Source organism: Balaenoptera borealis (assembly GCF_965194805.1).
Source record: "Balaenoptera borealis genome assembly, chromosome: 4".
In the NCBI taxonomy this organism is placed as follows: Eukaryota; Metazoa; Chordata; class Mammalia; order Artiodactyla; family Balaenopteridae; genus Balaenoptera; species Balaenoptera borealis.
In genome coordinates this window covers 148,720,220-148,731,531 of record NC_138861.1, presented here as the reverse complement: position 1 = coordinate 148,731,531, position 11,312 = coordinate 148,720,220, and the positions used below count along the sequence as shown (strand labels likewise).

Sequence of the window (11,312 nt, the reverse complement as noted above, 5' to 3'; positions counted from 1 at the left end):
AGGTTTCGGTGCCGAGAAGGGGAAGGCTGGGAAAATGAGGGGCTGACTTTCAGATGTGTTAAGCCTGTGATGTTTAGAGACACCCAGGGAGAGCCAGTGAGTAGGCCGTGGATCGTGAGCCTGACGCGGGCAGCGCAGAGGCCGGCAGTGACTTTGGGCCTGGTCAGGGCTCACCAGGTGCCGCTTAAAGCCCGAGGCTTTTGGGGAGGCGATGACCCCTGGGCTGGCAGCAGATCGTGCCCTCCCCGCCCTGATCTTAGCAGGGTCCTGCCCCTAACCCCAGACTGCAGCTGCCTCTTCATGTTCTGGGCCCTGGTGCAGTGCACCAAATCAGCAGCCATGGCTACCGCTACCCAGCGGCGGGTGTGGTAGGGGTACAGGCCCTGCTTTTGGTTGTCCCGAGAATATGGCTCAGCTGTCACCTGTGTGCCTTTAACTTGGACATGCTCTGCAGAGGCCCTCCACACCTCTCCCCTGGTCAGACAGGGGTCTCTGCCTCACCTCTGCTCACCCGCAGCGCGGGGCCTGCCTGCACACCCTCCCCAGAGGGGAGACCCTCCTTCTCACCCACACCAGGCCTGCCAGCTCCAGTGGGAAGCCCCAGGGTGCCCAGCTCCTCTGGCCTCTGCCTCCTGCAGTTCCTGACTCGACAGCCTGCTCCGAGCTGCCCTGAGGTCCTAAGCAGGGTCCCCTTCCCCCACAGGGCTGGGGCTGCACTGGAACAACGTAACCTGAGCTGTCGGGTTCCCTCCAAAGTGGAGGCTGCACCCCGTTTGGAGGTGAGTTTGCATTCCTGGGTGATAATTCTCTGGGGCACCGGGTCTGTCCAGACTGTCTGCAGTGACCCTGATGGTGAGGCCTCTCCGTCCTGGTCTGCCCTGTCTCCTCGGAGCTTGGCGTCTGAAGCCGGCCCCTGCTTGCCCCGCCCTGTGGTCGTGCCCTGGCTGGAGGCACTGATGTCCCCCTCCCCAGTCACCCACCCCGGGACATGGTGACATGGTGGAGACTGCTCATGCATTCATCTGCTCCCTCCCATGAGCCACAGGGACGGGGACTTCCCTGCATCCTCTAGGTGTATCCGGCACCTCCGTGCAGGGTCTGCTGAACCAGACATCAGGGAGCACGTGCCCAGCCTCGAGGTAGTGAGCACTCTGTCAGGGGCTCCAGCCCGGCTGAGCCAACACCAAGCCTCTTCCACGTGGAGCCCTGTTCCAAGAGCGAGGTGACCACGTGGGGTGCTAATGGTGGCTGAGCCTGGCCACCTCCATAATGGCCTCTGTGGGCTGGGAGGGGCAGGATTTCAGGATCTCTGGGGTCCAAGTCCAGCCCTGAGAGCCAGGCTGTGCTGTGAGTGAGGGGTGGCCCTGGGCCAGGCTGGGTGAGTGTTTGTCAACCCTGGGGTCTGAAGGGCTGGGGTGCTGGCCACTCTGCTTGCTCCCACCCTTCAACAAAATTCTCCTGCCACCTCTCCAGCAAATGGGCCTCCCCCTGCAGGTTTTACAGATGGGGAAACCGAGGCCCTGTTGGCTAAATACTTTCCCATAGCCTCGCCTGCCTCCAGCTGTCCCTCCTTGGCTTTGTCTTTCTTCTCCAGTGGTCCTGCCTTGGTCCTGGTCTTTTTCCAGTGGACACAGCCACTTGGCTCTGGCCTTTCCCACCTCCCCCCACTCTCAGTTAACTTCTCTGACCCTGAGTGTGCTGCTGCAGCCAGGTCTCCTCTTTCTGGGGCATGGGACCCGTTGTTGGGCAACTCTGGGACAACGGACAGTGACATGGCCCAAGTTCTGTCCAGATGCAACTCTGAGCACCCCGATAGCCTGGCTATGCCTCGTCTAGCCTCTCAGGGACCTCGGCCTCAGCATAACCCAAATCCAGCCCCTGGATGCCTCCCACCCTGCCTGGTTTGGAGTAGCTGGTCCAGCCCCTGCCATTGCTGCCCTGCTGGACTCTGGCCCTTCATGCCCAGTGCAGCACAGAGGGGCAGACCTTGGCCTCCCACCCGGACAAGGCTCAGCCTCTGCTGGGCTGGCCTTGTGCTCTCCCTCCCAGCCCCTTCAGGCCCCAGCCAGATCCTGTCCTTCCCCTGCTCACAGCTTCCTAGGCTCTGGGACCAGGGATCCCATCCCCTCCACTGCATCATGCCCCAAGCCATTGACCTCTGCCCTGGAAGGCTCCAGTCCCCTACAAGCTTGCTGGCCTTGCTCCCTCTCCCAAGAATACCTTCACTCTATCTCCACCACTTACCCCACCCCTTGGGGCTCCCCTCAGGAAGCCATTTCCTCCCAGAAAGCCCTTTCCCCTACAGGATCTGACAAGCCCCCTTTTCTCTAGGCCCCTGCCCCTTAAACAGGGTAATCTGGGTCTAAAGCTGGACTTGTGTCCCCCCTCCCCCCATGGCTGTGGGGAAGGGCCTTGGATGGGCGCCTCCCAGGAGGTAAAATTTAAAGTACCCTGTTTTCTGGGCCTCGCACTCTTGGAACCAGAACCCTGGGCCCTGGGAGTCCAGACCTGGTACAAGGGCTGTGTCCCGGTTTGGAAGTGGCTGAAAAGTGCCCTAGAGACCCTTCTGAAACAAGGGCGAGGTTCCAGAGGTTCGGTTCCCAGCGAGCCCTCTTCTGCCGGGGGCAGGGGAGGGGTCATCCCCTGCCGCTGCCCCTGGTCTCCTGACCTGAGTCAGACGCCGTCTCCTGCTTCAGGATCAGGATCAGTGGGTTGGGGGGCAGCGCCTTCTTCAGTGGGGCCACCAGGTGCCACTTGCATTTACGGCGCATCTATTGTGTGCCATGCAGGGATGGCGTGTCCACACCCGCAGCCAACTCCCGCCTTCTCCCCGGGACCAGGAGTGGGGAAAGGTGGGGGTTCCCCGGACTCCGACGTCTTGACCCCCACCCCGCACCCAACCTCGAACTCCGAGGGCTGCGGGCTGCGTCTGGGACCTCCGCCTTGCAAAAGGAGTTGGTGGGATGGGTCCAGGGAGCCCGAGGAGGCGGGGCCAGGTTCTTTGGGAGGGGAGTCAAGGGGCGGGGTTGGATGGAAGAGGCGTGGCCCGGAGCCTAGGGCAGGGCCAGGTCGAAGGGGCGGGGCCGGGCGTACGGGGCGGGGCACGGGGCCGGGACGGGGCCAGACAGAAGGGGCGGGCACAGCTCCGGGCGGGACCTGGCTCCTGGCTACCCGCCGGGAGGGCGGGAGCCTGGCGGCCCAGCCGGGAGCCGCCGCCGGGACGCAGGACCCGCGGGCTGGGAGCAGAGCCTCGGCAGGTAAGGCACGGCAGCGGGCGCGGAGGGACGGGGCGCGATCGAGTCTCCAGGGCTGGCCGGAGTCCCCGGGGCCGGGGTCCTCTCCGTAGGGCGGGCGGGGGGCGGTCAGCTCCAGCGCGCGCCGGGCCTGGCGGCGCCACTGCCCGAGGAAGCGCGCGAGTTCGGGGGTGCGCGGGGTGCACCCTGGAGGCCTAGGGGCGGGGGCGAGGGCGTCGCGTCTGTCCCGCGTCCCCCTCGTCACTCTGGCCTCCGCTTCCCCAGGCCCCTGGGGCTCGCAGACCGCCGCAGGCTCCCATTACATGACCCACACATCCCGGCCTCCGAAGGCCCGGGCGGGGAATTTGCGTCCACCTCCTCCCGGTAATCCAAACTTTCCTTACCTCAGCCCGCGCAACGAAGGGTGGAGAAAAGCTGCCTGTTGGAACTGACTCACACTGAAGTGTGAGTGACTGATAGCCCAGTGACCCTGGGGCTGTCTGCGACTCTTATTCTGGGGGACAGCGAGTGTCAGAGAGTTGGGGGTCGGGGACAGACGTCCTTCCACATGTGGGCCGGCCCCTCCCAGCAGCCTGGCTCTTTCCTGCTGCTCTGGGCCTCCGCTTGCCCTGGTGAAGTGCTGACCGTGCTCCCACTGGGGGTGTTGAGGGGGCCTGAGCCCCACTGCAGAGTGCAAGCCTGGAGCTCACTCCCTCTGCCGCCCTGCTGGACCCTGAGCGCCTCACAGCCTCTCTCTGTGCCTCGGTTTGCCCATCTGTCAACTCTGATGACGTCCGTGCCTGCTGGTCAGGTGGCCATGCTGAGTAAAGGGCCCCTCTAAGTGACCCTGGCCTGGGGCGGGGTTCCGTGCGGGACCCCTGGGATTGCCGAGTCGAGGACACGCATGTGATCTTGCTGATGAGGCAGGTAACCAGACCCTAGCACAGAGGGGGCTCAGGAAATGTTACCTGCAGTGATGATGATGTGTAGAATTTTTTCACGACAGTTTGACAGCCAAGGGAGCGTGGCAAGTCCTGGAGTCAGCGTAGATTTCCAGGTTTAGGTCTAGCCCGGCATTGACTTCAGTGTAACCCTGGGTCGGCCCTCTGCCCTCTCTGTCCCAGGCTCTGCGAGACCAGAGAAGGGGGCTGGGCTCCATTATCTCCTGGGTCTCCTCCCATTGTGTCCGATACCCAGGGCACCGGCGCAGAGGGCCCTCTGGGAGTCAGGGCTCCACTCCACGTAGACCAGGAGGCCAGGATGGGGGCTCCAAGGTGAGAATTCTGTCAAATTCCCCTCCCTCCCCCACCGCCCCCCTCCCAGCCACCACTCCATTACTTGGCTCTGTGCCCCATGTTGGGGCACACCCTGGCCAGAGGGGGCAGGCAGAAGGACAGATAGGTAGATGGCCCAGGCGAGTCCCTGTTGGCCATCAGGAAAGAGGGGTGCTGACAGAGGGCCTGGCCTTCCTGGGGAGTCCCTCAGGCCTGCAGAGTCAGGGAGGAGCCCAACAAGGAGGCCAGCCTGGGAGAGATAGGAGGGTGGGCGCATCCAAACCTCCCTTGGCCCTTCCTGTTCACATGGACAGAGGAACGTGAGATGCTGAGTCAGCCCCCACCATCCTTCCCCCAACATGGGTGCCCGCAAGCTTGCAGGCCTACATGGGGGAAGCCTGAGGGAGCACAGAGAGACACACAGAGGGGCTGGGCCCTGGCTTTGAATCCGGCTGCCACCATTTACTAGCTGTGTGATCTTGGCCTGGGGGCTTCACACTGCTGAGCCTGTTTCCTCATCTGTAAAATGGGGGTAGTGAACCACTTTCTGCCTTATAGGTGGTTTTGAATGTCCAGGGGCTGGTGGTGGCACATGATTGGTGTTCAGTAACTGTGAGCCACTGGGGTGCTTTCCCTGGCCCTCAGGGCTGGAGAGCAGGGATAGCTGGGCCACCTCTGCTTGGGAGTGGGGGTGGGGCTGGGCCTGGAGAGATCTGGGGCAAAGGGCAGGCTCCTAGGTCCCTGCCCGCTTGGGTCTCATGGCAAAGGCCAGAGTCTCAGGAGTGGCCAGGCTCAGGGAACCACCTGGGTCCTCCTGGTTTCTGTCCTTGAAGCTCTATCATGGGACACCAAGGGTCAGGGACTGGCAGGCCCCACTCTCCCCTCATTGGCTGGCTAATAGATGGCCTCAGTAAGGCCTGGGCATGCACGTATGTGGTTCTCTGATAACCCCAGGGAGCACGGTCAGCACTCGGCAGCCTGGCTGAGGGAGGTGGGCGGCAGGCGGCCATTGAACGCAGGGTTTGCAATCAGCAGGAGGGCTGTCTGAGCCACGCGGACAACCATGAAGGTAGGGACAGACTGAGCCAGAGGCTGGCAGCGGGGAGGGTGGCAGACCAGTTTGACCAGAGTGGCCTGGTGTGCACCGGATGTGGTGAGAGTGTGGATGGGGGCATGGATGAAAGTGCACAGGGGCCTAGGCAGGGAGAGGGGGCTGTCAGGACGCTGAAATCCTACCCACAGGTAGGTGGCCTGTCTCCAAAAGGCCTCTGGATCTCTCCAGTGGCCCTGACCAGTCATCCAAGGGCTGGGGACAGTGCCACATGTGGGCCACTCAAGTCCCAGAGGCGGGGAGGGGGAGCATTCTGGGCTCTTTGTAGCCTCAGGCAGGCAGGCTCAGCAGCGCCCACCTCCTGGTCCTTGCCTGCTGGCCTCCGGGAAGGGTGTAGGCTCGGTCGCTGAGGCAGTGGCCTGGGGAGGTCGGTGGGGCCTGAGGGGTTGGCAGGGCACTCTCGTGGTGCCTCCTTACCACCCCTGGGCCTAGGCACCGGAGGGCAGCCAGGATGATGCCGAGAGAAATGGAGCTGCCTCTCAGCCACGGCCAGGAGACCTGAGCCTCCTTAGTGAATTACGCTTCTCCACCCTCAAGTGATAGAAGCCCCTGGCTCTGGGCCACACTAAAGGATTTGGGCTCGGGGGCCAGGCTCCTGAGTTGCCCTTGAACTCCAGGCGCCATCCCAGTGAAGTGCAAAACAAGGCTGGGCCCTCATCAGGGAGGAGGCCTCACGGTGCTTGAGGTCCCCCCACTGCCCTGCTTCTCCCCGGGCGGCAGAACTTCTGAGGTTCCAGCTTTGGGGCCACCTGCAGGTTAGCCCCTGCCCGTCCCCGTCCCAGGTCATGAACCACGCTGGAACTTGCTGGCAGGACTGGCGCTTCTTTCACCCGGTCCCCAGGTCCAGAGGCGACTGATCCTTGGCCCCCGTGGGCTAGCCACAGCGGGCTCTGGTGCTCCTTGCCTGCTGGCCTCCGGGAAGTGTGTGGGCTCGGTGTCCGAGGCAGTGGCCTGGGGCGGTCGGCGGGGCCTGAGGGGCTGGCAGGGCACCCTCCTGGTATCCGTACTCCTTCCCCTGCAGCTGTGCTGCGATTCCGAGAAGTGCCCTCTGCTTCCTTGTGAATCAGACGTTTATTGCATGCTGGCTGAGCCCAGGGTAGGGGCGGCCCACTGCCAACCACGTTCCAGGCCGCTGGTTGGGGTGTGGGGCGTCTGCCTGCTGGAACCTGCAGAGGCAGGGGAGGTCCCTGTCTCCAGGAGCTGCCAGGCTGACGGGTGAGCGCCCCAAGTTGGCTCCATGCCTGCTGGGAGGAGGGTGGGCTGCCCCACGGCTGGGGGCTGAGCCAGCCCAGGGAAGGCTTCCCGGGGGCTTCTCGGAGCCAGCACAGCTTCTCCCAGGAAGTAGTCGGGGGCCGCATTCGCAGCGCTGGGGCAGCCTGTCCCCTTCACGTCTCGGGGACTCTCTGGACTTCAGGTCCCTCCTTGTGAAATGGGGTTAAAAACAGTTAAAACTCATGGTGTCCTCGGAAAAGTTAAATGAGGCGCTGCAGAGGAGCCCTCACTGTGGGATCTTGAGCCCTGTCCCAGGCTGGGGCCTCCCTGCCCTTGACCCTGCAGCTCCGTTTGGGGGATTTCCTCTAGCCTTGCCCAAGGGGATGTTGTAATCTGGCAACATTGTTCTGTGGCATTAGAGAGCTCTGGGTCCTCATACCCCGGCTGCCCCTGTGGCCCCAGCCCTCACTGCTGGCTGCCCCCTGCAAGGTGATGTGAGGTCAGGGGTCGACCTAGGGGCCTGGAATAGCAGGGTAGGCCTTGGCTTGACCCCAAAGCCTTGGGAGCCGGGGGCAGCACCCACAGTCCACTTAGGGCCCTGGCTGGGCGCCTGGGCCCGTGCCACCCCACACCGAGCTCTGCTCCTGCGGCAGTGGTGGGTGCCCTTCAGAAAGCTGCTGCCCCCAGACCTCTGCTCCTGTCGTTCATGCTGGGTGCCCTGTGTACCAGGCCCAGGGCCAGGCATGGAGAGGTCGCAGCTCAGCCTGTCTGGCCCGCCCTGCCACTCTCTCCCTCGGAAGCAGTTTAATAAAAGGCATAAGTGTCTGTCCTGCTTGGTGCTCAGGGACCCTCCCTGGCCCCCGCCCCTGCTTCCCGGAGCTAGGTGCCTTCTACAAGCCCCAGCCCGTTCCCTGGTCACCTTGTCTACCTGTCTGCTTCCCCCTGCCCAACCGGGGACTCACGAAGGACAGGGACACAATTGAGTGCCCTTGCCCAGCAGTGCCCACGTGGGCCTGGCCCAGAAGAGGGACGACCCCCTGTAGAGCATCCCAGGAGCTCCCACAGACCTGAAGCCCAGTGTGTTTACCTCCTGCTTCCACATCAGAGACACAGGTGCCCCGTTATCCTGGAAGGAGTCTGCCGCCCGGCTGGTGACATTTCCAATCAGATCACAGTGGGTGGTTGTGCTCTGGCCTTGTGTGAACCCCTCCAGGTTTCTATCACGGCCCCCTGGCCGTGGGCTCCAGCGGCCGCAGCCCTTAACAGTCACCACTGCGGGCACCTGGTCTCAGGGGCCCCAGCAGTGGTTCAGACGGGGAGACAGGCGGGGAGTCTGGGGCGCTCCACCCTAAGTGGAAGCCGTTCCTTTCTCCTTGGCTGTTCCTTCCTAGAGACACACGTTGGGGCCAAGATTGCGGTCAGCCTGAGCTCCCCTGACCCACCGGCCACAGCGGAGACCTGGTCTTTGGGTCCCAGAGACCCAGTGCCCCAGATGGCGCCTGGCAAGATTAGATCTGCCACCAGTAGGAGAGTGGTGGGGAAGGAGCCAGAAAGGCGGGCCTGGGAGCCCTGCGTGGACAGGTGGGAGGGGGAAGGGGGCATGCCAGGAAACTCACCTTGTCTCCTGAGGAATGTCGTCCGTAACCCCAGCTGCTTCCTCTCCTCCTATTTGAGGCCAGAAAAGGAAGACCCTTTCTCAAGGGGCATAGCAGCTGGCACAGAGCCGCTGGGTCCCCTGATGGCCAGGCAGACACAGTGCTGGGGGCCGGGCCCTGGCACGCAGGTCAGTGATCAGCTGGTGGGTTTGACCACGGTGGGCAGAGGACGGAGTGGCCGCGTCCCCTGCCCTTCAGCACAGGACGAGAGGCGGCTTCCCATTGCCATCACCGTCTGGCCTGAAACCTCTAGGAGCGCAGGGTGGCCGTTGGATGCTGGGTGGGATCCATGGTACTGCCCGGCTGCGAGCTGGGCGCACGAGACGGCCTCAGAGCCCCCAGGGTCAGCGCCAGGCCACTACAGCCTCCCTGCTGAGCCACCCAGATCTTGGCGGGGCCGAGGGCACTTGGGGACAGAGCCTGAGCCTCCCGCAGGAGGTATCACCACCACGTACCCCCCAGCCCGCATCTCGGGAGCTTGTCGATGTTGTGCTGCGGCCCCACTGACCAGCCGGCCCCCACGAAGTCCTCCCCCAGGCCCCCCACCTCCTGACTTCTCTAGAATCTCACGCAGGGGGAAGGATATGCTGCTCCAGGGGACCCCACCCTGACACTTCGCTGCACCAGGGCTGGGGCCCCCAGTGCCGGCTCCTTGCCACACAGCGGAGCTGCTCAGGGGTGGGCCATGGGGGCAGGAGACTCTGGAACCACTTCCCTTTGGGGCCTCACCAGGACCCAGCCTAATCTGGTTCCAGACCTTGGGCTGCAGCTGCCAGAGGAGGCCGATGCCTGGTCCTTCTGTCAGAGGAGGTGTCCCGGACCTGAGGGTGGGGTAAGGGGGAGCCCCAGGCTGCACGCAGGGCCCGGGTTCTGGCCCAGCCGGGCCTCAGCGCCAGTGGCCCTGGTGTCCACTTGCTATAAAATGGAGTGAGGCATGGAGCCCATGCCTCAGTTGCCCAGCCATCCTGGGGTTCCTGGGCACCAGCCTTGGAAGGTTTGCCACCTGGGACGGGAGCTCTCTGAGATCAGCCTTCCGTTCTCTCGAGAATGTGCCCAGGAGGGTGAAGTTCTGTGGTCAGTGGTGGCCGTGCCTGCTCTGGGGGCAGGAAGTTACTGGAGAAGGATGAGTGTTGAGAAAGAGACACCCCCACACACACACAGGACCTAGGAGGCCCTGCCCCAAGCCCAAGGTTCCTGCCAGCCAGGCACCAACATGTAGTTGTTCCAGAGTGAGGCCTTGGGAAGCAGGAGGGGACGGCCCCACCCCAGTGGCCTCCGAGTTGATGCACCTGCCGCCTGGAGGACCCGCAGGGGCCCCTCCCCACAGGCAGCCCCAGGCCCAGCCCTGCGGAGGCAAGGCAACAGGCACGTCCTCGCCCTGCAGGGGGCGGCCCCCAAGAATGGTGTAGGAGGTGCCATTTCGGGTAGGGCCTTCTTGGGGTGGGAGCAGGAAGTGGGCAGGAGGGGCCAGGCTGAGAGGTCGGGCATGGGAGGGTTTTTTTTTTAATACATTTATTTATTTATAAATTTATTTATTTATTTGTTTATTTTGGGCTGCGTTGGGTCTTCGTTGCTGCGCGCAGGCTTTCTCTAGTTGTGGCGAGCGGGGGCTACTCTTGGTTGCGGTGCGGGGGCTCCTCATTGCGGTGGCTTCTCTTGCTGTGGAGCACGGGCTCTAGGTGCATGGGTTTCAGTAGTTGTGAGACGTGGGCTCAGTAGTTGTGGCTCGCGGGCTCTAGAGCGCAGGCTCAGTAGTTGTGGTGCATGGGCTCAGTAGTTGTGGCTCACGGGCTCAGTAGTGGCACACGGGCTCAGTAGTTGTGGCACACGGGCTCAGTAGTTGTGGTGTGTGGGCTCAGTAGTTGTGGCACACGGGCTTAGTTGCTCCATGGCATGGGGGATCTTCCCGAAACAGGGCTCGAACCCGTGTCCCCTGCATTGGCAGGAGGATTCTTAACCACTGCGCCACCAAGGAAGCCCCCATGGGAGGGTTTTGAGCAGAGGCTGGTTTGTGGTTTGAAAGCTTACTCTGGGGTCTTAAGACTGCCTCCTACCCCCCACCGCACATACCCGCACCGCAGCAGGGGCTGTAAGGAGCTTGGGCAAAAGCAGGTGAATCGGACCTGCAGGAGGGCTAGGTGTGCGGTGGGCGCAGGGGTTCAGCTGACCAGGGTGGAGTCAGTGACCCGCGCTGAGGGGCCGCCAGGGCGGGGGGAAGGCAGACGTGGGGTAGCACCCGGCTCTGGTAGTACTGACTCTGCCCTCCGCCCCCCGCACCCCCAGTCCTCATTGCTGGCTTTTCTGGTGACAGTGGTGTGACCCCATGGCTGTCTCCCTGGGGAGGGGGAGGGTTTCCCTATAGCACCACCGAGCCGTGCCCCTCCCCAACCCGGTGCAGGCTGCCCCAGCCCGGTGGCAGGTCCCCAGCCAGGAGGAGGCCTTAGGGGCTGGCACTCGGGAGCTTGACCCCTGGCTCTGCTGACCATCAGAAGCCACCTTGCCTCTGGGAGGCTTAGTTAGGCTGAGGGTTAGATGAGAGGATTTGCCTTGTCCACAAGGGCCCCGTGGGCACTTTGCCTGTGGGATCTGGGGAAGCTTTCTAAGGCTGCTGTGCCAGTGGAAGGGGGTGGGCCTGGAGGAAGGGAGCAGGGGGAGAAGCCTGAGCAGAGGCCCTCTCCTCCAGCCCTGCACTGGGCTCTGAGGTCCCCTGAGGGCACCACTCCCCAGCCTGGCTGTGGGGCATCAGGGTGTCCCGGGGTGACCTAAGTTTGCAGGGTGGGGACAGCACGAGGCGGTCAGGGAAGGCGTGCGAGCCGTCCGCCGTGGC

The 11,312-nt window shown here is 63.5% G+C and overlaps 1 protein-coding gene across 1 annotated transcript in view; it reads left to right on the top strand.

Annotated features, from left to right (window-relative positions):
* Window positions 1–3,125: 3,125 nt before the first annotated feature.
* SH3BP2 (SH3 domain binding protein 2) overlaps window positions 3,126–11,312 on the top strand; it is a 35,714-nt gene continuing 27,527 nt past the window's right edge. The window contains exon 1 of the mRNA XM_082389308.1: window positions 3,126–3,257. The gene's annotated coding sequence lies outside the window, so the exon portion shown is untranslated. The remainder of the gene's footprint in view (window positions 3,258–11,312) is intronic.